This window comes from Rhamphochromis sp. 'chilingali' (genome assembly GCF_963969265.1).
Source record: "Rhamphochromis sp. 'chilingali' genome assembly, chromosome: 4".
Lineage (NCBI taxonomy): Eukaryota > Metazoa > Chordata > Actinopteri > Cichliformes > Cichlidae > Rhamphochromis > Rhamphochromis sp. 'chilingali'.
In genome coordinates, this window is record NC_137948.1 from 23,237,246 (window position 1) to 23,264,256 (window position 27,011).

At 42.5% G+C, this 27,011-nt stretch overlaps 2 long non-coding RNA genes across 2 annotated transcripts; both read right to left on the reverse strand.

Moving 5' to 3' along the window:
* Positions 1 to 19,017: 19,017 nt before the first annotated feature.
* LOC308395784 lies at positions 19,018 to 20,971 on the reverse strand. Its single transcript, XR_013971461.1, has 4 exons — positions 20,814 to 20,971; positions 19,557 to 19,629; positions 19,346 to 19,393; positions 19,018 to 19,209 (listed from the first exon to the last, which is right to left on the reverse strand). It is a non-coding gene; the product is annotated as an uncharacterized lncRNA (long non-coding RNA).
* Positions 20,972 to 25,174: 4,203 nt separating this feature from the next.
* On the reverse strand, positions 25,175 to 27,011 carry LOC308395787. The gene is made up of 4 exons (XR_013971462.1): positions 26,854 to 27,011; positions 25,589 to 25,661; positions 25,378 to 25,425; positions 25,175 to 25,241 (listed from the first exon to the last, which is right to left on the reverse strand). It is a non-coding gene; the product is annotated as an uncharacterized lncRNA (long non-coding RNA).

Genomic DNA, 27,011 nt, shown 5'->3' on the forward strand with positions numbered 1-27,011 from the left:
CAGACATCACACGGGGTTACAAGTCGGAGATCGGTAGCGTTACAGAAAAACACTGAAATGTACACAACAACGGGAAGGTACAAGAGGAAAAAAAGAGACCTCCACACTCATGCTGTGCTTCCATGGTAGGACAGCACGAGAACAGGAAACAAAAAAACCTCCTCTGCACAAAAAGCACATAAATGTCCATAGCACAACATTATGGAAGACATGACAAGCCACAGGGATGGGTAGGGGATGAGGAGTAACCCCAGGCAACACAGCAGCCATCCTACGACGGCGCCGTCATCTATTTGACAGCACGGGCCGCGACCCGCCTCGTGTTCCCAGGGGGCAACAAGCATCGAAGGCGTTGGAAAGGGAGGGGGGATGAGTGAGTGCTTATCAGTGTAAGTGTATGTGTGTGCGTGTCCATAGTTTAGCTGAGACAGTGTCCTTCGGCCTATCAGGTTAAGTAAACAGTCCTCCAGGCAATCCAGGTGTCCTTGCATGGGACGGGAAGAATAGCCGTAACACAGTCGTTATCAGGGAGTGATTGTTCGGCTCCAGCCTTGGGCCTGCAGCTGGTGCCGTTATGGGGGTCCTCAATCTCGATGTTGATTTTGTAAATTTCCATGCGAGCAGCCCAGGAGAATTTTCAGGCTGCCCTAACACTCCGACACTGGCCTCTCGATCTCCCGTTGGAGAGCCGCGAGCCTCCCCATGATGGTATCAAACTTCTGTTCCATGGTGTTGTCATTCTTTTGATTCTGAGACCTCACAGCTGCAGTGATCCGTTCCGCGATGTCTTCCAACTGTCGCTCAAGGGTCCCATTTTGAGCAGGCCTCTCTTTGATGTATCCCCCCACACGCTCAATGTTGTTGCTTTGAGCCTTCACAGCCGATGCAAGCGTCTCCAAGGTGTTGACCATATTACGTTCGTTGTGAGAGGTCGCGCCTCGTCCCATCGCTTCGATTCCAGCGGGCAGCCTTGGGGGGGTTTGAACAGCCGGTTCCGCTCTTTTATTTCTCCGATAAGCCAGGGCTAAGCCAACTCCAATCAGCAAGAACCCTGTTATCACGGTTCCGAATAGATAGATATCTTCAGCGTCCTCGATCGACAGTCCTGCCAGGCACATGACCCTCCAGTTCTGCCACCCGTCCATCGTGTATCCGGCAGGGAAAGTCCCTCTAGGGCACTCAGGCTCTCCCAAGCCCAGACTTCTCGTTGAGAAAAGGGTGTCAATAGCATTCAGAGACCAGTTGAATCCTGCAGCTTATCACACATTTGATTTCCATGTGTGACAACTGCAAGTGTCCAGAGTGAGGACAGACTGAGGGACACACTGCTGCACATCATCTCAGACAAATCATCTCAGACAAACTCAGCAGTGTGTGAGGAAGAGGAGGAGGAAAAGCCAGCAGCTGACGACAGATGGAGAGAATAGACAGACTGTTCCCTGTTTGTGAAGGACTGCTAGGAAAGTTTAAAATAACTAATTGTGTGTCCTGAATCAGTCTTATTAGGTAATGTTCAAATAATTTTATCATTCCAGTGTTTTCAGTGTGGGAGAAAGTACTCAGGGCCTTCAGGTTACACACTATGAAAGCCAGCAACAAGTTTAATGTTCAGAAACCTAAAGTATGTATCAGCAGCAGAATGGAGCTAAAAATGAATGTTTGTTTCAGTTCTATGAAGCTTTGAGTATTTTGGATTAGTAGTACTGCTGTGTTTGTTGTGTCGTATTGCTGTAATTGTTTATATGCTTTATATATTCTGAGGTAAGTTGATCTATAGTGTTACATCATATTCTATAAGGATGTTATGTGTTTGTATACTTTCTGCCCAGTTTGACCCATTTAGCAGAAGTCAGCCTGTTTAAGGCTCTGATATCTATTCTGTATGACTTAAAGCAGTTATAACATGGTCTGATTTTCTCACCCACCCAATAAAGGAATATTTAATATCTCAGTCTACTCTTCATTCTATCAGAAACAGTTTTCACAGCTCGTACATTTTGCTTTTAGGAAGAAAGAAAGTGTACTTTATAGATCCCCGTGGGGAAAATCCTCTCTGCATTTTAACCCATTCACTCAGTGACACAGTGGGCAGCCATTGGGCGCCCGGGGAGCAGTGTGTAGGGACGGTACCTTGCTCAGGGGTACCTCAGGGTAGCTGTTCAGGGGAATCGAACCCCCGACCTTCCGATCATGGGGCCACCACTCTACCTACTGGGCTATCCCTGCCCCACATGTATGTAAGCGGTGAGCCAAATTTAGTAATGCCAATATATTAAACGAACAATATTTGTCTCTTATATATGATACATCTATATATACACTGTCAAAGATACTTGTCTTTGAGTGAAGATTTAAGGTGATAGGATATTTAAATAAATGCAACTTAAATCTTTGACCCACAGTTCAAGCTCACTGCTGTAATATATTCTGTAATATATATATATATATCATAATAATCTGACAAAACGGTCAGGATCCTGTTTCTTGACTTTTCCAGTGCCTTTAATACCATCCGGCCCTGTATGCTTCAGGAAAAACTGAACAGGATGGAGGTGGACCCCTGCCTGGTGTCTTGGATCTCCGACTACCTCACCGACAGACCACAGTACGTCAGGCTGAAGGACATCACGTCTGACACAGTGGTCAGCAGCACAGGAGCACCACAGGGAACTGTGCTGTCCCCTCTTCTCTTCACCCTGTACACCTCTGACTTCTGCTACAACTCTGAATTATGCCATATTCAGAAGTTTGCAGATGACACGGCCATCATGGGGTGTATCTGGGATGATCAGGAAGAGGAGTACAGAAGTCTGGTGAGGAACTTTGTCGCATGGAGTCACACAAACCACCTGCAACTCAACACCTCAAAGACTAAGGAACTGGTTGTGGACTTCGGGAGGTCCAGAGAAGGTCCACTGCCGGTTCAGATAGAGGGGGAGGAGGTGGAGGTGGTCAACAAGTACAAGTACCTCGGGCTGTGGGTGGACAATAAACTGGACTGGTCATGCAACACAGAGCACCTGTATAAAAAAACCCAAAGCCGACTGTACTTCCTCAGGAGGCTGAGGTCTTTTAACATCTGCAGGAAGCTCCTGAGGATGTTTTACCAGTCAGTGGTTGCTGGAGTACTTTTCTATGCTGTGGTGTGCTGGGGGAGCAGCACAGCAAAGAGGGACTCATCCAGGCTGGAGAAACTGATCAGGAGGGCTAGCTCTGTGGTCGGCATGAAGCTGGACACTCTGGTGACAGTGGCAGAGAAAAGGACATTAAAGAAACTGATGGACATTATGGACAATGCTGGGCATCCTCTGCACACGGCCATAAACAATCAGAAGAGTCTGTTCAGTGACAGGTTGCTTCTCCCCAAGACAAGAACTAACAGACTTAAAAACTCCTTTGTCCCACACGCCATCAGACTGTTTAACTCCTCTCTGGAGGGGAGAGGGAGGGGAAACAGGAGGACAAAGGAGGGGGGAACAACTAAGCTGTAGTGCCTCTGCACCTCACTGTACAATACCTTGTGCAATACTTTTTGTAAATAGTCAACAGTGCAATAGATTCAATACTTGAAATGTGCAATTCACTTGTATTTTTATTTTTTATTCCTATTTATTCTATTTATCCCCTTTGTATATTTTATTTATATTTGTCTCTGTATTTATATATATGTGTGTGTGTGTGTGTGTGTGTGTGTGTGTGTGTGTGTGTGTGTGTGTGTGTGTGTGTGTGTGTGTATATATATATATATATATATATATATATATATATATATATATATATATATATATATATATATATATATATATAACAGTTCTGTAACTGTAACTTCGGTCGTTGCTGTGCTTTTTTTGGAAGTCGAATTTCCCAGAGGAACCCACCCGAGGGATTAATAAAGTTCTATCTTATCTTATCTTATCTTATCTTATCTTATCTTATCTTAATACATATAATATTGGCCATATTATATTTACATTACCGCAGTGAGATGATTTTAGTCTCATGACCAACATTAGCTAATTGTTATTTATTAACTAATCTTGAAATGACTGTTCAGTAAAATGAAGCCCAACAATCATGTTTTACAGTTCCGTGGTCTCAGCCTCAGATACTCAACTAATCTCTGACTAAGTGATGTCAGCACAAAAACTGAATGACCAACAAAACATCTTTTCTCCTTCATTTATGTCAAACAATGCTGTATGTAATGTTTCTCGCGGTTAGTATCATGGTTGCTAGGCAACCTGAAAAGCGCAACAAAGGCTAGACAGTCCCATTTCACAAGCCTCTCACTTCCGCACTTCTCGTACTTATAGTACGCATAGTGCGTGTACTTCAAGCGTGCAGACACTGAATTGGGACACAGCCTCTTTCTATTTCTCTATATAGTGAAGCCAGATTCGAGCCGGGAGAGAGAGAGCTCGACTGGAACAGACTGTTTTCCTTGAGTTCACAACTGTCAAGAAAATGCAATAATAGTGAGCACAATCCTCGTGTGTGTCTGGTACTTTTACAACAGTCATGTGAGAAAATAAGGGCACCGCATTAAATTATCAGCTCTTAATTAAGAAATGTTCACATATCACTGTCCAATTATGTTTTCATGTATTACTGGAAACAAAAAACAAAAAAAGGAACAAAAATTGTGTATTTTAATGGAGGAAAAAGTTAGGACATTCTACCCCCCCTAATAACTAGTGTTGCCACCTTTGGCTGATATAACTTCAGTGAGACACCTTTTGTGGCCTTTTACCAGTCTCTGACATCGATCAGAAGAAAGTTTGCCCCACTCCTCACACACAGCAGACTTCATGATGGATTCTATGATGGTGAGCTGGCCAGGTGGTGCCTCAGATAAGCACCCCCAAACTATGATACTGCCACCTCCATGCTTCACAGTTGGTATGAAGTTCTTTTCTTGCAAGGCTGTATTTGGTTTATGCCAAACATGTCTACTGTTCTGGTTCCAAATAATTCCACTTTAGATTCATCTGTCCAAAGAACATTATTCCAGAAGTCATGGTGTTTGTCTACGTTTGTCCTGGCAAACTTCAGTCTGGTCTTAATGTTTCTCTTAGAGAGCAAAGGTTTCCTCCTTGCACACCTCCCATGAAAGTCAAACTTGTGTAGTGTCTTTCTGATAGTAGAGTCATGCGCTTTCACATCAACAGCAGCCAGAGCCTCCTGTAGTTCCAGTGATGACATTTTAGGCTTTTTGATGACTTCTTTGAGCACCTTGCGGTCTGCTCTGGGGGTGAATTTGCTTGGCGGGCCAGACCTGGGCATGGTGACAGTTGTTTTGAATGTCCTCCACTTGTAAATACTTTTCCAGATGGTGGAACGGCTGATGTCAAATTCTTTTGAGATCTTTTTAAATCCCTTACCAGACTCATAAGTGGCCACAGTCTTCTTTCTTAGGGCGTCAGACAGTTATTAGATCTCACTATGGCGCTCATCTCAACACTTAAAAAGTGAGGAGCATACCAAACTAAATCTGAGGTTGCAATAGGACAAGTCTCCTTTATAATGCTGGGTAACAATGTACTGATCCTGTGCACCTGACGTGATACACCTGTGTGTGATTTTAACCATTTTGAATAATAATAATAGAACTTAACAGAATAAAAGAAAACTCAACAATATAAAATAACACAAAATGCTGGGTCACAGACCCACCCCTGAACGGTGGTAATATACAACACCTGATTATTTTCTAGTTTCTTTACATTTTTTAAAAAGCCAGTAGATAGATATATAGATAGATAGGACCTGGTAACCATTACCCCTATATTTTAAAGGTTAGACAATTATACTTAAAGGAACATATACAAACAACAGTTAGTTTTGTATGTGACTCACACCTGGTCAATCTCACATCACTGTGTTGCAGCAAAAAGATTAATCAGGTGTGTCCCTGATTGTTGCCTAATTGTGTTTACCCTTGTTAAGATGAGAATGTTTTCTAAGAGTTAGAGTTTCCCAACAGTTACGCAAATGAGATTAAATCATCTCTTGCAACTGTGTATAAAAAGCTCTGCTGTCAGTACAACATTACCACAATCATCCACATCTCTGAGACAGTCTGCTGAAGTTGTGAAGGCCTGACGGTAACATTTCTCATCAATCTCTTATTGCTTCTCTGTTTTCAGTATAATGTTGGTTGAATGGTGATTTTGCAGATGGTTTTCACCACATCTCATCTGAAATATTGTTAACAGGTGAAATCACTGAAAACATGATCAAGGTTGTGTTTCTGCTTGGATGCCTGCTGAGCCTTGCTCTGGCAAATCCTGTAAGTGTAATATGCCTGAAGACTGTGCTAGTGATGTTATCTGTAATATATGAATATATCTTGCACTGTGTGTGTAACTGTGTAACCAGAGACTGTGTCAGTGCTCCTATCCTATCATATCCAAACAATACATTTGCATGTTTTTTTTAAACAGGACGACTCAGCACACGAGCGCGATGCACGTTCTTCATCTAGGGAGGGGGTGAGTCTCATGTTTGTCTTTCTAGGTTTGAACATTAGACACACTTGACTCTCTGATATTTACATATCTCTAAGAAGTTATTCACCAGAGAATGCATTATCACATGTAATAATATATATTACTGATTCTCTTGCAGATTACTGGGCCTTCCCTAAATCGTCTTACCCTGCTACTACCTTTTCTACAGAATCCAGCACTTCTGCAGAATTCAACGCTCCTTGCTTTGCTTCTTGCTGCTATACGATAAGCTGCTCCTTAACCAACAGCTATTACTGCCACAAACCAACAATGAATAAAAACCTATGTTGAATTGCACTGGGGTTCTTTTGTCATTTATTTACAGGATTATTGAAAATCAGTGCTTATTTTTGAGTGACTCTGTCTTAAACTAAGATTAAAAATGTTGTTGTGCCAACAGTGCAGTGTAGCTAGCTGAACGCTACTTCTTCACTATGTACAACTCTGGATACTGTAGCTCTTCTGAAAAAGAAAGGCTTCAATCAGTACCTGATTCCCTGGTATACCTCTCAAATTGGCACCTTAAAGCACATAATGTTGCTTGTTTTGCTTTAGTTTTTCTCTTTTCTAAACTGAATCTTGACTTTTTCTTTAGTCTTTCTGCTCACTGTTGTGTTTGGTAGCTGCAAAATAAAGTTCATCAGTGAAAATCAGGCAGACACAAAATTTGTTTTGGGTTTTTCACAAACACCTTTTTATTGTACAGTTTGGCCCATAATGTCACTGTCATGTTCCCCTTGTGTCTTTAATTCCTTGATGACTCCTTCAGTGTGTTTAAGCCCAGTGTGTCTTTGTGTCAGTGTGGCATCGTTAACGTCTGTTCATCCTCATACCACCCTGTGTGTTCTGTTTGCCTGCCTGCTAGTTTGTTTGCATTCCAGTCTAGTTAGTTCTTTGTTCAGTCTGCATTCCCACAATAAAGCTGAGGGTTTTGAGTACACCTGTGCCTCTGTGAGTCCTGCTTTTTGGTCCACCTTTCCTGCCTGCCTTCACACAGCCATGACACACAAGTTTTTGGACAAAGCTTTTGTCATTTTTCCTACTGAAAGTAGCTGTACATAATGTTACATCTGTGAGATGATTATGGGCAATTTTTTTCTTCAATGTTTAAAATTTTACACGTGAAGAAATTCACAAAGTCATCTTGTGCCGGGTTTCCTGTACAGTACAGAATGCGTTCAGCTTGAAAAATTTACAAAAATCTTCGATCGCTAGCAGTGTGACTCTGAAGTGCTGTACTGCATGTTTGTAAGTTTTCTCCCCAACAAACACAACAATGTTGACGAAATGTTTTGCACCGTCAAAGGCACCTGCGGTAGCACCCAAAAGACAGAGGAGGCTGCTAACAATCGCACAAAAAGTTGGACTTCTGGACATGCTAACGGAAAGTAGAAATTACCATATTTTCCAGATTATAAGGCGCATTAAGCGAAACAAAACAGTCCGAAAAGTCAAACTTTACACAACTCATTCTTCTTGCTTCCTCTACTTCTTTACCATTGATGCATTAATGTTGAATTCTCTTGCAGCTGCTCTGTTCCCATGTTCTAGACCTGAAAACAGTGTTTTAGCCTTGATTTCATTCTGGAATACTAGACTTGTTTTTCTACAAAGATTTGAACTTTGAGTGTTTAAACAAGAGAGAAAAGCGTAAAGATGTTCATGCTTGTCTGAGAAAAGTGTATAGTGTGTAGTGAAGGGTTTTACAGCCTTAAAACATCTATAACAATTGTAAAAAAAAAAAAAAAAGAGAGAATACAGTTGGCTACTTCAGCGATTTCAGCTATCGTAGGTTATTTTTTAGAACGTAACTCCCACGATAAATGAGGGGCCACTGTATCAGCTTTAAGGTGCACTGTTAGATTTGTATTGTTCATTATCATTTATGCTTAGAAATATTTACTCATATGCTTAGAAGTATATAATCATTTGTTGAAAGAATGTGTCATCCTAGGAGGTCTGTAACAACTCTGTGTAGCATGAAGAGGGGGGGGGGGTGTTCACTCCTCTACGGAGTGTTCTGGCATAGATCACACACCTCCTAGGAGAGGTCGTATCTTCTCTTGCTGATATATGGTATAGCAAACACACGTATATCTGTTTGAGTGTAAGAGCCTTTTGTTTAGATGGACCACTAGACTCCTGGCACACACACACAACGCACGGTACTCTTTGTGTGTATGAAACGTCATATGTTAATGAACCTATGCATATTCATGTAACCACAATAAAAGGAGTGCTATGGGGAACCTGGCTGAGAGTCTGACGGAGGTCAAGTGGGTGGAACGACACTTGGCTCCAGGTCGGTCTTCTTCGTGTTATTGGGTAATGATCAGACAAAAGTGTGTGATTTGGGAGAAACTGCATGAACAAGGAGATGTCGTTTATATTGACTAGAATAATCTTTTCTTGTTTTTTTTGTTTTTTTTTTAAACTTTTTTTAAAACAGAGTCACTCAGAAATAAGTATGTAAATAAATAAAAAAATCCCAGTGCAATTTAACATAGGTTTTTATTCATTGTTTGTTCGTTTTCAATTCCTCCTTTGTGGCAGTAATAGCTGTTGGTTAAGGAGCAGCTTATCGTATAGCAGCAAGAAGCAAAGCAAGGAGCGTTGAATTCTGCAGAAGTGCTGGATTCTGTAGAAAAGGTAGGAGCAGGGTAAGACGATTTAGGGAAGGCCCAGTAATCTGCAAGAGAATCAGTAATATATATTATTACATGTGATAATGCATTCTCTGGTGAATAACTTCTTAGAGATATGTAAATATCAGAGAGTCAAGTGTGTCTAATGTTCAAACCTAGAAAGACAAACATGAGACTCACCCCCTCCCTAGATGAAGAACGTGCATCGCGCTCGTGTGCTGAGTCATTCTGTTTAAAAACAAACAGTTTTATACAGTCTCTGGTTACACAGTTACACGCACAGTGCAAGATATATCATTCTACAGACATGTTACACTTACAGGATTTGCCAGAGCAAGGCTCAGCAGGCATCCAAGCAGAAACACAACCTTGATCATGGTTTCAGTGATTTCACCTGTTAACAATATTTCAGATGAGATGTGGTGAAAACCATCTGCAAAATCACCATTCAACCAACATTATACTGAAAACAGAGAAGCAATAAGAGATTGATGAGAAATGTTACCGTCAGGTCTTCACAACTTCAGCAGACTGTCTCAGAGATGTGGATGATTGTGGTAATGTTGTACTGACAGCAGAGCTTTTTATACACAGTTGCAAGAGATGATTTAATCTCATTTGCGTAACTGTTGGGAAACTGTAATTCTTAGAAAAACGTCTCATCTTAACAAGGGTAAATACAATTAGGCAACAATCAGGGACACACCTGATTAATCTTTTTGCTGCAACACAGTGATGTGAGATTGACCAGGTATGAGTCACATACAAAACTAACTGTTGTTTGTATATGTTCCTTTAACCCTTGTGTGCCCGCCTGTTCTCGGGGCGTGGGTCGTGGTGACCCCCCGAGGGGTGTGTGTGTGTGTGTGTGTGTGTTGTTATTAGGATGGTATTGATGATGATGATGATGATGATGATGATGATGATAGGGTGGGGGTCGCTAGGACCCCCTCGGGGCATATATGTGTTATGATGATGATGATGATGATGATGATGATGATAGGGTGGGGGTCGCTAGGACCCCCTCGGGGCAGATGATGATGATGATGATGATAGGGTGGGGGTCGCTAGGACCCCCTCGGGGCATATATGTGTTATGATGATGATGATGATGATGATAGGGTGGGGGTCGCTAGGACCCCCTCGGGGCATATATGTGTTATGATGATGATGATGATGATGATAGGGTGGGGGTCGCTAGGACCCCCTCGGGGCATATGTGTGTTATGGTGATGATGATGATAGGGTGGGGGGGGGGGTCGCTAGGACCACCGTGGGGCGCTTATGTTATCACGGCGTCGGTGGCGTCTGGGGAGCGGCGGTGCGGGAAGAAGCGGTGCAGTTGGGACAGTACGTGACGGCGCAGTTTGTACACACGTGCACTCGGCACTCGCGGCACAGGATCTTGGTCTTGACGTCTTTGCTCCTGGGACACACGCGGCACCTTCGCCTCTTGACCGGAGAGGAGTCGCGTGGCGTAGCGTTAGAGGCTGCCTCGGCGGTAGCGCCTCGGGCCGCGACTCTGCCGCCTCCTCCTCCTCGCGCTAAAGCCCTGGCTTCGAGCATGGGGCGCGCGAGCGCTTTGCCCAGTCGCTCGAGGAAGAGCCGTCGTCTGTTGAGCTTGCCCGGCATCCAGTCGGGGTGAATTTCCCTCCACAACACGAACGCGTTGTAGGCCGCCACGTCGACCATGTTGTGGAAAAGGGCCACGGGCCACCTGCGGGTCTTTCTCCTGCAGCTGTACGTGCTCACGACCTTGTCCAGGTTGTCGACGCCTCCCTTGGTGCGGTTGTAATGCAGCACCAAGGGCGGTTTTGCGCCGCTTCTGTCGCTGCTTTTGTTGCCGCCGCCGCTGCTGCTGCTGCTGATGATGCTGTTGCTGTCGCCGATGCGGCGGCTAGGCCGGGGCTCGGGGCCGGAGCGATGGTGGTAACGGGGAGCTGTGGTGAGGAGCAGCACGTTCTTGTTCTTCTTGGCCACGTAGGAGAGGATGATCGTGTCGGGCCCTCGTCCTCCTCCTCGTCCTCCTCCTCCTCCTCCTCCTCGTCCCGCGGAGCCGCCGAGTACCACGGATTCGACGGAGCCCACGGCCCTGCCCTTGGCGCAGCGCAGCTCTCTGGGGATCTCGGGTCTGTTCGACCGCAGAGTGCCCAGCACGGTGTGGCCTCTCTCGCGATAGAGCCTGTCGGCGAGCTCGCGCGAGGTGAAAAAGTTGTCGCACGTGACGCTGCGTCCCGGAGTCAGTCCCTCGGTGAGGTCCACGACCACTCGAGTGGCCAGGTGCTTTTCGGGAGGGCCGCGCTTGTCAGGCTTGCCGGTGTAGACTTGCATCTTCCACGCGTAGCTGGAACGCGCGTCGCACGCCACCCATATCTTGATCCCGTACCTGGCCGGCTTGCTGGGCATGTACTGTCTGAACGGACACCGTCCTGATGGAGAGAGAGAGAGAGAGAGAGAGAGAGAGAGAGAGAGAGATGGAAATGGGGAGAGAGAGAGATGGAAATGGAGAGAGAGAGAGAGATGGAGATGGAGAGAGAGAGAGAGAGAGAGAGATGGAGAGAGAGAGAGGGAGAGAGAAATGGAGAGAGAGAGAGAGAGAGAGATGGAGAGAGAGAGCGAGAGAGAGATGGAGAGAGAGAGAGAGAGAGAGAGAGAGAGATGGAGAGAGAGAGAGAGAGATGGAGATGGATGGATGGAGAGAGAGAGAGATGTGAGAAAGTGTGGGGGAGATTGGAGCAGAAACACAAGGAGAAGAGACGTGAGTTTGACAGAGAACGGCGCAGTTTGTACACACGTGCACTCGGCACTCGCGGCACAGGATCTTGGTCTTCCAAGCAAGCGTGGAAGACATAAAGAGTCATGCGAAAGCACAAACACGGAACCCAACACGAATATACAACGAAGCGAACTAGCCTGTTTTCGCCATTCCCGCTCCTATTCCTCCTCTCTTATCCCAGTCACACACACACACACACACCACGTACGTACCTCTGAACGGCACCAGTCTCTCGTCGACGGTGACCTCCGGTCCCGGGCGGTACATGGCGGGCAACCTCGCGCACCACTCATCCCACACGGCTCTGATGGGGGCCAGTTTGTCGTAGCTATCGCTGCCGTTGCCGTCGCCTCGCCCGGCTCGTCTGGTCTCTCTGTCGTCGAAGCGCAGCGCACTCGAGTAGGCTCGAAAAGTCTTGAGCGGCATCGTGGCTCTGAACACGGACCTGCCGCTCTCGGCGTGCCACAGGCTCTCGCAGGCCTCTCCCCGGGACCTGTACACGCCGGCGAGCACGAGCAGCCCCACGTAGGCTCGGAACTCGACGCGGCCCATGGGCTTCCATCCGTCGATGGCGGGCCTGCGCCTGTCCGCTTCCAGGTTGGTCATGCCGATCACCGAGTCCTCTATCTCCGGCGGGAAGTAGGCCATGAACGTGGAGGCCTCGTCTCGCGCCGCTGCCATGGCCTCTTCGGTGGGGCCTCGTCCTGGCGGGTCGAGGTCGTCGTTGTCTTCTTCTTCTAATTCTTTTTCTTCTAATTCTTCTTCTTCTTCTTCTTCATAGTCTTTGTCTTCTTCTTCATCGTCATCGTTATAATCATCGGCGAGGACATCTTCTTTTTCTTCTTCTTCTTCATCATCATCGGCGAGGACGTCTTCATCTTCTTCTTCTTCTTCTAATTCTTCTTCTAATTCTTCTTCTAATTCTTCTTCTTCTTCTTCTTCTTCTTCTTCATAGTCTTTGTCTTCTTCTTCATCGTCATCGTTATAATCATCGGCGAGGGCATCTTCTTCTTTTTCTTCTTCTTCTTCATCATCATCATCAAATCAAATCAAATCACTTTTATTGTCACATCACATGTGCAGGCACACTGGCACAGCACATGCGAGTGAAATTCTTGTGTGCGAGCCCCACAAGCAACAGAGATGTGCAAACACAACAACACAAACGAGCAAAATACAAGAATGGCCAACCTGAAACTAATAAATATATGTACAATATATAATAGTGTATGCATTTCTGGATGTGTATACTAAATATTTTCCTACGTGTGTGTGTGTGTGTGTGTGTGTGTGTGTGTGTGTGTGTGTGTGTGTATACACATTTTTACAAATTAAATAGTAAAAAAAAAAAAAATAATAATAATAATAATAATAATAAAATATATAAAATATACAGAGTTGAATATGTGCAAAACAAGTGGCATTTATATACAGTGTGGAGTGCATAATGTTGAAGTTCCAGTAGTGAAGCTGAGGTGTCTATGACGTGTTCAGCAGTCTGATGGCCTGGTGGAAGAAGCTGTCTCTCAGTCTGCTGGTACGGGACCGGATGCTGCAGAACCTCCTTCCTGATGGAAGCAGTCTGAACAGTTTATGGCTGGGGTGACTGGAGTCCTTGATGATCCTCCCCGCTTTCCTCAGGCAGCGCTTCCTGTAGATGTCTTGGAGGGAGGGAAGCTCACCTCCAATTATCCGTTCAGAGCACCGCACTACTCGCTGGAGAGCTTTGCAGTTGTAGGCGGTGCTGTTGCCATACCAGGTGGTGATGCATCCAGTGAGGATGCTCTCAATGGCACAGTGATAGAAGGTCCTGAGGATGCGGGGGCTCATGCCGAATCTTTTCAGTCTCCTGAGAAAGAAGAGGCGCTGCTGCGCCTTCTTCACTGTTTTGTTTGTGTGTACTGACCACGTAAGATCCTCAGCCAGATGTACTCCAAGGAACCGGAAGCTGCTCACTCTCTCCACAGCAGCGCCGTTGATGGTGATGGGGGTGTGTACTTCTCTGCACCTCCGGAAGTCCACTATCAACTCCTTTGTCTTTGCGACGTTGAGGGTGAGATGGTTGTCTTGACACCAGTGGGTCAGGGCGCTGACCTCCTCCCTGTAAGCCGTCTCATCACCGTTGGTGATAAGACCCACCACTGTAGTGTCGTCCGCAAACTTCACAATGATGTTGGAGCTGTTAGTGGCTGTGCAGTCGTAGGTGTAGAGTGAGTACAGGAGAGGGCTCAGTACACACCCCTGTGGAGCACCAGTGTTCAGTGTGATGGGGGATGAGGTGATGCTGCCCAGTCTGACCACCTGGCGTCTGTCAGACAGGAAGCTAAGGATCCAGCTGCAGAGGGAGCTGCTCAGTCCTAGATCCTGCAGTTTCCTGTCCAGCTTCGAGGGAACGATGGTATTGAATGCTGAGCTGTAATCTACAAACAGCATCCTCACATACGTGTCTCTCTTCTCCAGGTGTGACAGGGCAGTATGTAGTGTCAGGGCTATGGCATCATCAGTGGACCTGTTGTGGCGGTATGCAAACTGTAGAGGGTCCAGTGAGTCGGGTAGTGCAGAGCAGATGAAGTCCCTGACCAGCTTCTCGAAGCATTTGCTTACGATGGGGGTCAGGGCTACAGGTCGCCAGTCGTTCAATGAGGAGATGGTGGAGGATTTGGGCACAGGGACGATGGTGGCCATTTTGAAGCAGGCTGGGACTACAGACAGAGAGAGGGAAAGGTTGAAGATGTGCGTGAACACTCCAGCCAGCTGAGCCGCGCATGACCTGAGGACGCGGCCGGGAATCCCGTCCGGACCAGTAGCTTTGCGTGCGTTCACCTTCCTGAAGCACTTCCGCACATCCTCCTCAGACACAGTGTGCGCACTGACGTCATCCGCGGTGCGCACACTGTCCGGTCTCATGGTGTTCGCTGTGTCGAATCTAGCGTAGAATACGTTTAGATCCTCACATAGAGAGGCCGTGGTCTGCGGTGTGCTGGTTTTCCCTCTAAAGTCTGTGATCGTGTTTAGTCCCTGCCACATACTCCGAGGGTTGTCAAACTGTTGCTCCACCCTGTCCCTGTGGGCACAGGCCACCCCCCAAACCAGACTGGCCACCCCAGGTGCCACCCCAAAGGCAAAACAATAAAATTCAATCAAATATCAAATGTCCGATTATGTTTTCACGGTGACGCTCAGATATCCGAGTGTAAGTGAATGCAGCATCGCTTCTGCGCTATGCGCATCACGTTAGCAAAGGTAGGAGAGCCAAGCGCGAAAGATGGCACTGCAGGAAACAATTTTTCGGTGAAAGAAAATGAGGACAGAATAAATGTCCCGGTAAGTAATATCAAGTTTGTTGAGTTTAGTAAACTTCGGTGAAATTAGAATACCAAGGAAAAAAATAACACTTAAAGAATTATTGCAGCTGTGGAATATTTCAGACAGTATGCTACTGAGGGCAGCTAACATAAGAGTTATGAGTTATAAGATATAATCTAAGTCGTAACATTGCTGTATGGAGCTGCAGATTTGGTTGCAGGTTAACATAGCTGGACTGGCCATCGGGCATACCGGGCATATCCCCAGTGACTTATTTTTTATTTTTTTTGTAACGGCATGAACAATGAGAGGTGGTGGATTGGCCAGATGCAGGTCGATGTGTAGAAATAACTCCGTTGTTTGGTGGTGGCTATGACGGAGCTTCCACAGAGGCAACAGGTGGATGAGGGAAGGGGAGGCAGGAGGAGAGACCCGAAGCAGCCACCAGTCCGAGTGTCAGGTGAACTGAACTTCAGGTAAGAAGTTATGACCTGCAGTCTATCTGGGTCAGATATAAACCAAGTTTAGGTGGAGTTTATTTTCATGTTGCTGACTTTTTACTGTCAGTTGCAATAACTCATACTGCGTTCTAGCCAGTTTGACGGAGTTTTTATACAGCTGGGTGGGTGCTATGATGTTACTGATAGTGAACTTTATTTTATTCATAAGGTTAGTAGAGTTGCCAACGGCTCCTTAAAAAAATGGAATGGTCCCTCATTCAGAGAAAATATTACACGTTTCGTATTGAGCTGAGAAGAGACGCAGTTTGTCCCGGACTTTAGCTAGAATGGAAAAAAGACACAAAGCTGGATTTATTCTGTCTTTATGCTGCACAGCTGCCTCTTCTCTCATTCTCTCCCGCTCCCTCTCCTGTTGCTACTTCAATCATGAAACTGATCAATGATCAGCTGATCGGCTTTTCTCTCTTGTTTATCGCCCACTTTGCGCCAGAAAGAGGAAACCAGCAGATATTGCGCTAAACAACAGCAGCACGTTTAAGCTTGATCAGCTGTTGTTAGAATGTATTTAATATTAATTTCTAGTATCAGCTGATGTTTGCTGGAGCCACAGCTGTAAAGCTGCTGGTCATGATGTCGGTTTAGATATGTGGTGAGAGGGAAACATGAAGATGAAACCAGGAGATGTCCTTACTGAACCATCAGAGCTGAACAGGTGATGGAGAAACAGGTTTACCTTTTAGGTGACATGAATGAGTTGAAGGGAAGTTATGAACTGTTTCTGAGAGACAAATAACACCAGGATCCTTTTTTATGTAGCTGACAGCTGGTAACTGTGCAGGGGCGGGTCTAGCAAAGTTTTGCCAGGGGGCCAGGTAGGGCATTAACAGGGAAAGGTGGGCACAAAGAAATACTTTTCTTTCTTATTCTCATTTAAAATACCTAGTTTTTATTAAATAATTATCTAAATCTTACAACCAAAGTTTTTATCTGACGTAAAATGTATAGAAATCATACATATACCAACAAGACTGTACATCACTGTCACAACAGGGTTTGTTTTCAGTCAAAGTCTTTATGGCTTTACTACCTGGTGGGTCGGTCTGTAGTAAAAATGCCCAATTTTTTTTGTCCCAGTCCAGCCCTGCAGGTTAATACTGGCAGTGTCACCATGCCAGCTGACTGTATTTTATCATCAGCCAGTGTTGTTCTTTATCAATATTACCAAAGTTTACGATAAGGCAGCATAGAAAGTATTTACTTGCTTTCAGGTTTCATTCAAATGTTAGTCTTTTCAGTTGTTTCCCCACTTTTTTCCTGTTTCAAAATCAAACACCAGTTTGTGAGAAGATTATCTTCTTTTTTTAACAGGCAGATAAAGTTTTGCATTGGCATTGGCTAATTTGTCAATTGTTTGTTACAAATGTTCGTATTTTAATTTTCAAAAATGTTTTTGCCCAAAACATATGTGCACTATATGTCAGTAAAAATACTATGCAAATATTGCTGTCCTTGAATGCTGAGTAAACACTGACAAAGCACTGATTGTATCTCTTGTACTTTATCAACGCAGTATCTAAAAACTTTGCACCGTAGTGGTTAAAATCTCATTCTAATAAGAGTTAAAAGTGCATTTGGTTATTAGGTTTATAGGATTATTGAATTATGGTTAAGGGTTGGTAGAATTTTTTTTTTAAACATTATCTGCCAATTAAATCTGCCACCCTTCTCCAAATCTGTGCCCCTACCTGGCCCCCCCCAACAAAAATTTTCTAGACACGCCACTGCTTGTGACGGATGGGGCTCCATCCGTGGCAGGAAAAGTGAGTGGTCAGCAAAACATTTATTTTAATTTGAAAGGGAATTATCAAAATGTGTTTTTTTTTTTTTATTATTATTTCAAATGTGCAAAAAATTAATTTAGTTGTAGCTCCCTTTTTTTTAATGGACCTTTTGGTGTGCATTTGTGAGAGGTCACCAGATTTACAGAGGAAAAAGGAATTTTAAAAAAAGTACTTGTTTTTAAATACAGTTGTGTGGGTTTGAAATTGATCATGATCTGCTGCTTACTGGCTGCAAAAAAATATCTGGCCCAGATAAATTCCTCGGTTTGAAAATCTGGCCCAACTAACATCTTAGTTGAATAGCCATGCAATAGGGCCTTCACACTGTCAGTGCTCAGGCCCTAAAAAAAGGATGTCAGACTGGGTGTTGTCTGCTAACTGCTTAAGCCGCTAAATCTCCTGATTTGTAATAATAGACTTGACTTGACTTTTGACTTTCTGATCACTGTTGCGTTTAGTAGCTGCCAAATAAAGTTCATCAGTGAAAATCAGTTAGACTCAAAATGTGTTGGGGGATTTTTGTTTGTTTTTCACAAACACCATTGTATTGTATGGTTAGGCACAAGTTTTTGTACACAGATTCTGCCATTTTTTCTCTGTACACAATCACAGGGAATTTTAAATCAAACAATTGAGATACTATTGCAGAATTGCAGACGTTCACCTTTAATGTGGGTGGGTCTTTACAAAAATATGACATCAACTGTTTAAGTATTACAAACATTTTTATCTTTAGTGCCCAATTTTGAGCAGCTCAGTACTAATTGGATAACCTGACATCATTTTATATACAAACATCATTTTTTTTATGCTTTGACTGAAATACTTAAGTCTATACACCATGAACATCACAAATACTGTGTCTCCTCCCTTCAGATGTTCTTCTTGGCATTTACTACAGAGCCTTCGGTTGCTGCTTCTCTTTGGTTCTCTTTATCTTCAGTTTTGTCTTTAATAGCTGCTGTATTGCTTTGGTAAGTGGACTGATTCTTATATAGTGCATTTCTACTCTCCCTGCTTTATACAACATGCCACATTCACCCATATTAACTTTCCTAGCTAACATTCACACACGTTCATACTCCAATGGATGCATCAGAGTAACTTGGGGTTACTAACTTGAGACAAGTATTGTGCATGCAGACTGGGGAAGCCAGGGATTCAACCACTAACCTTCCTAATCAGTAGATGATCTGTGCTACCTCCTAAGCTCCAGCCACCCCTTTTTCAATGTGTTTTTGCACCGTGGCGCATTAATCAGCTGAGCAAGAGTAGAGAGTAAGACATTTTGCATTGAAAATGGTCTGCTTTCTGAAAATAAGTCAGAATTTCAAAAGATTTTTGTTTTTCTGTTAAGCCACAACACTGACCTATGAATCGTGCAAGCTTTTTTAAACTCTCTATAAGACCAAGTCATTCAAAAATAAGTGGAGATTTTCAATAATCTGTGTGAATAAATTATGAAAAACAATGATGCCGTTCAACATGGGTTTTTATTCATTGTTGGTTCATTTTCAATTCATTCTTTGTAACAGTAATAGCTGTTGGTGAAGGAGCAGCTTATCGTATAGCGGCAAGAATCGCTGCAAGGAGCGTTGGATTCTGCAGAAGTGTTGGATTCTGTAGAAGAGCTGTTATCAGGGTAAGATAACTTGTGTTAGTCCCAGTAGTCTGCAAGAAAATAAGTAATAAATATTATTACATGGGATAATGCATTCTCTGTTGAATGGCTTTCTTTGGATATGATAATATTGGAGAGTCCAGTGTGTCTAATGTTCAAACATAGAAAGACAAACATGACACTCACCCCCTCCCTAGATGAAGAACGTGCATCACGCTCGTGTGCTGAGTCAATCTGTTTAAAAAAAACAAAAAATACATGCAAATGTGTTGTTTGGATATAACAGTACAGGAACACTGATACAGTCTCTGGTGACACGATTCCACACACAGTACAAGATATAGTTATACATTATATATTAAAACATTAATTTAGTCTTCAGTCATATTACACTTACAGGATTTGCCAGAGCAAGGCTCAGCAGGCATCCAAGCAGAAACACAACCTTGATCATGGTTTCAGTGATTCACCTGTTAACAATAATTTTGATGAGATGTGGTCAAAACCATCAGCCAAATCACCATTCCACCAACATTACATTGAAAACACAGAAGCAATAAAGGATTGATGAGAAATGTTACCGTCAGGTCTTCACAACTTCAGCAGACTGTCTCAGAGATGTGGATGATTGTGGTAATGCTGTACTGACAGTGGAGCTTTTTATACACAGTTGCAAGAGATGATTTAATCTCATTTGCGTAACTGTTGGGAAATTATAATTCTTAGTAAACATCCTCATCTTAATATAAGAGGAAACACAATTAGGCAATATTTAAGGACACACCTGATTAAACCCTTTTGCTACAGCACAATTAAATAGCAACAAGCTGCTGACTTTTATCCTGTCAACCAATCAAAAGATTATATGGCAACATGTGATATTTGGTTGTTTAGAAACCCCTGAAAACGTTGGAGGTGACGACAGTCGGAGAGAGAGAGAGAGAGAGAGAACAATAGCGAGCGGTTTCCATAAACCAGGACTTGCTCTTGATGTTCTTTAATTGATTTTTGTCTTCTTATCTATTAAATAAAGTTAATGTACCTTTGTTCTATAACAGCAAGTCATTAAGAAAAAACTGGGTGTTGTTTGTCAACTGCTTAAGCTGCGGAATCTCCTGATTTGTAATAATAGCGAGGTATTTCCATCTGTTTACCAGTTTGTAGACACTATAGGGTGGACACCTACAGTGGTAATATGCATTACTTTCTAGTTATATGAAGAAGTGTTTCTCAAACTTTTGGAGCCATGGCCAATATTTCACATTAGAAAAATCACACAGCACACAACCAAACAAAATGTTGCAAAAAGCATATTGATAATTTTCCCTTGAGAATCCGTGGTGGAAATGATTCAGTGTGTCCCCAGCAGAGATGGGCAGTAACGCGTTACTGTAATCTGATTACTTTTTTCAAGTAACGAGTAAAGTAAGGGATTACTATTGCAAAAACGGTAATTAGATTACCGTTACTTTCCCGTAGGAACGCTGCGTTACTGCGTTACTAAAACCGTGATTTTTTGCGAGAATGTCTCACGACAGTGACGTAAGCCAGTGCGCCTTTAGTGACAACAGCTGTGTGCAGATCAACAATGGATCATATATCGATTGTGGGAGAGAGTATGAGCATGCAGCGTTTAAAACGTGGAAGTACTGACCTTACTTTGAGTTTGATTCCATAAAAAGTGACAAAAACATTAGCGTCCGTTGTGCGTGGGAAGAAAACTTCTTTTTACAGCGAAAAAACCCCCTAAACTTCCAAGCAAGCACCGAGTGCGCAACGATGTAATGGGAAATTCACAGAGAAACTCGCGGATTCTTCAACTGACCGCAGCACACCTGCACCAGGGTAAACCTCCGCCTATGCCACTCCTGCTTTACAGGTGAAAATAGAGCAAAAGGACCGCTGAGTCTTTGACTTTATTTATTTTCTGCTGTGTTTTACTTGCATCTATTTGAAAGACTGAGTGTAAACACAAAAAATATTTTATTTTATGTGCTGGAATGTGCAGAAAATAGGTTTAAATGTTAAACTAATTTATTCAAGTCAGAGAATGTTGCATATAATTAAATTTTTGCTTGATGCATAAAGTTTAAAGATTAAAACTAATAAAACAAGTAAAAAAAAAGAGACTTTTCCATTTGATTACATTTTGTATGATGGATTATGCAGAAAAAGTAGAATTGGGCTGAAAGATCTATCGCTTTATCGCCTCTTCAGGTTGTAAATCGTGTTTTTAAAAAGGAACTAAGTAACTAAGTAATTAATTACTTTTGAAAATAAGTAATCAGTAAAGTAACGGGATTACTTTTTGGGGGAAGTAATCAGTAATTAGTTACTGATTACTTTTTTCAAGTAACTTGACCAACACTGGTCCCCAGTATACCTTTTTTGCCTCGTTCTGACCACTAGTCATGTTATGGCCTTCATCTTGGTCAGAATTTTCTCCAGAACCCAGATCAGATTGACTACTTTTTCTTTTCAACTATTCATCTATTGCTATTACGCCCTGCGTGGTCTCACAGCATGACTATTATGTAATTTCTTCTTCCTGTCCTTCTGTTTTACTGGGAGTTGGCAACCTATTTAATTACTGCCCTCTAGTGGAAGAGAAAGTAATTGTTCTGCCTGTTACTCATGCCCATTGCTTAGAGTACTAATCAGGTGGAACCAGATGATCTTCCAGGGCACACCTAATCATTTCTCCAGTGGCTGGCAAACACTGCTATTGTCACGGAAAACGGGGTGAGCCGTGTGGAGGCATAAATGAGGACCCAAGAGCAGGCATTCGCTGAGATGCGAACGAGGTTTATTGCAACATAAAACACAAGGAGAAAATGGCAAAACGGAACTAAAGATAAACTACACTGGGAGAAACTAAACTACAAAACAGCAGAGCAGAACATGGAGGAAGGTGGGCGAAGGCACATGAAGGTTGACAGCAGGGCAAACACACAGTAGATACACAGACGGACCAGCAAACAGCACACAAGTAGACACAACTTAAATACACACTGAAGAACACAGGGCGATTACACACATGTGGGAAACACAGCTGGACCTGATGAGCGTGATGAGCCGAGGGGGAAGCAAAACTAAATACAATGACGTAAGACATGGACCTTCAAAGTAAAACAGGAAACAGTTCAGAAAGACGACGGCGTGACACTGAACTAAAGCTACACTAAACACGAAGGCACAAAACACAAACCCTAAGAACAAACCCTAAACCAGAATAAACTGAAACATAGAATTATAATATTCAAAACACGATAACTAAACAATCAGAACATAAATAATATCACAGATAAATACCAAAATACAACAAACTGAAAATGCTGGGTCAAATGACCCAGGACCGTGACAGATATAAAGATTAATGTTTACATTGAAGTATTGGACAAATCTGTTGACCTGTATTATTTCATCCAGAACATCCCGAACACCACTACAACAACCTCCTTCTCTCTGAGACAGTCTGCTGCAGCCTTACAACTTAAGGTAATTAAATCTTTACTCTCAGCATTTCTTGTGTAAGGATTGTGAAAGATAATTGTTTTGTTTTTTAATTGATGTATTTGTCATTTTGCTATCTTATTGTCTTTAATGTCTTTGTTTGTTTGTTTTTTATCAACAGGTATAATAACTGAAACCATGCTGAAGGCATTTCTGTTTGGATGCTTCCTGCACTGAACATTCAGAATCTCACTACAACAACCTCCTTCTCTCTGAGACTGTCACAGTCCTGAGTTGGTGACCCAGTGTTCTGTATCTCTTTAATTTGTGTTTCTTGATTATTTGTTATTCATGGTTTTCACTGTTAGTGTTTTGGTTTCTGTCCTAGTATTTCTAGCTCCCTAGTTCAGTAGTATTTCTTGAGTTCTAGTTCTTAGGTTTTGGTATTTGGCTTCCCTGTGTCCTGTGTTGTCTACTCGGTGCCCTCCCATCCCACGTTTCACGTTCCTATGTTCTCTGTCTCCCCGGTCTCTTTGTTAAGTTTACTATCTTGTGTTCAGTCGCTATGTTTCCTGTTTTACTTTGAAGGTCCGTGTCTTATGTCATTGTATTCAGTTTTCCTTCCTCCCTGTCTCGTCATGTTCATTAGGTTGAGCCATGTCTCCCTCCTGTGTTACCTCTGCATGACGTCCCTGTATTGCCTCAGCGTTCTCTCCATCAGCTTTCCTGTGTTTCCTGGTTCCTCATCCCCTGGTTCTGGTCAATCCTCAGGTTATATGTTTATGGTTAGTTTTCCCTAGTTTAGGTTTTGTTAGTTTTCTCTGTTCCACCTGTTTGCAGTATTGATCATCCATAAATAAAGGCTCGCTTTCTGTTCAAAACATTCTCCCGCATCCATGTCTGCATTTGGGTCCCCATTCTTCTAAAATCCCACACATCTGCCTCTGCAGCTGTGACAGAGACAGTCTGCTGCAGCTGTACAAATAACATTTTTACTCTCAGTATTTTTTGTGCACGGATTGTGAAGGATAATTTTTATTTGCTTGGATGAATCTGTTGTTTTAGTTCATCTTATTGTATCTTAACTTTTTCTCAACTTATCTATTCATCTTATTGAACATCACTTTCTGTAAAATGTTCTGTAAAATGGATATTTTTCTCTCTAGAGATGACCAACAAACAACATCTCCCTGCAGCAGCTTCTCTCTGCCTTCCTACAAGCACTTGCTACAACTACTACAACAGCTGCATCCATTATAACTCCCTGAAATCATAAAGGAAACTAAAAAACCAAAGAGTGGTTTTAAGCCAGCATTGCATTTATGACGCCAGGACAATGTTGCTTGTTTTGCTTTACTTTTTCTCTTTTCTAAATTGAATCTTGACTTTTGACTTTCTGATCACTGTTGTGTTTAGTAGCTGCCAAATAAAGTTCATCAGTGAAAATCAGTTAAACTCAAAATGTATTTTTTTTTGTTTGTTTGTTTTTCACAAACACCATTGTATTGTATGGTTAGGCACAAGTTTTTGTACACAGATTCTGCCATTTTTTCTCTGTACACAATCACAGGGAATTTTAAATCAAACAATTGAGATACTATTGCAGAATTGCAGACGTTCACCTTTAATGTGGGTGGGTCTTTACAAAAATATGACATCAACTGTTTAAGTATTACAAACATTTTTATCTTTAGTGCCCAATTTTGAGCAGCTCAGTACTAATTGGATAACCTGACATCATTTTATATACAAACATCATTTTTTTTATGCTTTGACTGAAATACTTAAGTCTATACACCATGAACATCACAAATACTGTGTCTCCTCCCTTCAGATGTTCTTCTTGGCATTTACTACAGAGCCTTCGGTTGCTGCTTCTCTTTGGTTCTCTTTATCTTCAGTTTTGTCTTTAATAGCTGCTGTATTGCTTTGGTAAGTGGACTGATTCTTATATAGTGCATTTCTACTCTCCCTGCTTTATACAACATGCCACATTCACCCATATTAACTTTCCTAGCTAACATTCACACACGTTCATACTCCAATGGATGCATCAGAGTAACTTGGGGTTACTAACTTGAGACAAGTATTGTGCATGCAGACTGGGGAAGCCAGGGATTCAACCACTAACCTTCCTAATCAGTAGATGATCTGTGCTACCTCCTAAGCTCCAGCCACCCCTTTTTCAATGTGTTTTTGCACCGTGGCGCATTAATCAGCTGAGCAAGAGTAGAGAGTAAGACATTTTGCATTGAAAATGGTCTGCTTTCTGAAAATAAGTCAGAATTTCAAAAGATTTTTGTTTTTCTGTTAAGCCACAACACTGACCTATGAATCGTGCAAGCTTTTTTAAACTCTCTATAAGACCAAGTCATTCAAAAATAAGTGGAGATTTTCAATAATCTGTGTGAATAAATTATGAAAAACAATGATGCCGTTCAACATGGGTTTTTATTCATTGTTGGTTCATTTTCAATTCATTCTTTGTAACAGTAATAGCTGTTGGTGAAGGAGCAGCTTATCGTATAGCGGCAAGAATCGCTGCAAGGAGCGTTGGATTCCGCAGAAGTGTTGGATTCTGTAGAAGAGCTGTTATCAGGGTAAGATAACTTGTGTTAGTCCCAGTAGTCTGCAAGAAAATAAGTAATAAATATTATTACATGGGATAATGCATTCTCTGTTGAATGGCTTTCTTTGGATATGATAATATTGGAGAGTCCAGTGTGTCTAATGTTCAAACATAGAAAGACAAACATGACACTCACCCCCTCCCTAGATGAAGAACGTGCATCACGCTCGTGTGCTGAGTCAATCTGTTTAAAAAAAACAAAAAATACATGCAAATGTGTTGTTTGGATATAACAGTACAGGAACACTGATACAGTCTCTGGTGACACGATTCCACACACAGTACAAGATATAGTTATACATTATATATTAAAACATTAATTTAGTCTTCAGTCATATTACACTTACAGGATTTGCCAGAGCAAGGCTCAGCAGGCATCCAAGCAGAAACACAACCTTGATCATGGTTTCAGTGATTCACCTGTTAACAATAATTTTGATGAGATGTGGTCAAAACCATCAGCCAAATCACCATTCCACCAACATTACATTGAAAACACAGAAGCAATAAAGGATTGATGAGAAATGTTACCGTCAGGTCTTCACAACTTCAGCAGACTGTCTCAGAGATGTGGATGATTGTGGTAATGCTGTACTGACAGTGGAGCTTTTTATACACAGTTGCAAGAGATGATTTAATCTCATTTGCGTAACTGTTGGGAAATTATAATTCTTAGTAAACATCCTCATCTTAATATAAGAGGAAACACAATTAGGCAATATTTAAGGACACACCTGATTAAACCCTTTTGCTACAGCACAATTAAATAGCAACAAGCTGCTGACTTTTATCCTGTCAACCAATCAAAAGATTATATGGCAACATGTGATATTTGGTTGTTTAGAAACCCCTGAAAACGTTGGAGGTGACGACAGTCGGAGAGAGAGAGAGAGAGAGAGAGAGAGAGAACAATAGCGAGCGGTTTCCATAAACCAGGACTTGCTCTTGATGTTCTTTAATTGATTTTTGTCTTCTTATCTATTAAATAAAGTTAATGTACCTTTGTTCTATAACAGCAAGTCATTAAGAAAAAACTGGGTGTTGTTTGTCAACTGCTTAAGCTGCGGAATCTCCTGATTTGTAATAATAGCGAGGTATTTCCATCTGTTTACCAGTTTGTAGACACTATAGGGTGGACACCTACAGTGGTAATATGCATTACTTTCTAGTTATATGAAGAAGTGTTTCTCAAACTTTTGGAGCCATGGCCAATATTTCACATTAGAAAAATCACACAGCACACAACCAAACAAAATGTTGCAAAAAGCATATTGATAATTTTCCCTTGAGAATCCGTGGTGGAAATGATTCAGTGTGTCCCCAGCAGAGATGGGCAGTAACGCGTTACTGTAATCTGATTACTTTTTTCAAGTAACGAGTAAAGTAAGGGATTACTATTGCAAAAACGGTAATTAGATTACCGTTACTTTCCCGTAGGAACGCTGCGTTACTGCGTTACTAAAACCGTGATTTTTTGCGAGAATGTCTCACGACAGTGACGTAAGCCAGTGCGCCTTTAGTGACAACAGCTGTGTGCAGATCAACAATGGATCATATATCGATTGTGGGAGAGAGTATGAGCATGCAGCGTTTAAAACGTGGAAGTACTGACCTTACTTTGAGTTTGATTCCATAAAAAGTGACAAAAACATTAGCGTCCGTTGTGCGTGGGAAGAAAACTTCTTTTTACAGCGAAAAAACCCCCTAAACTTCCAAGCAAGCACCGAGTGCGCAACGATGTAATGGGAAATTCACAGAGAAACTCGCGGA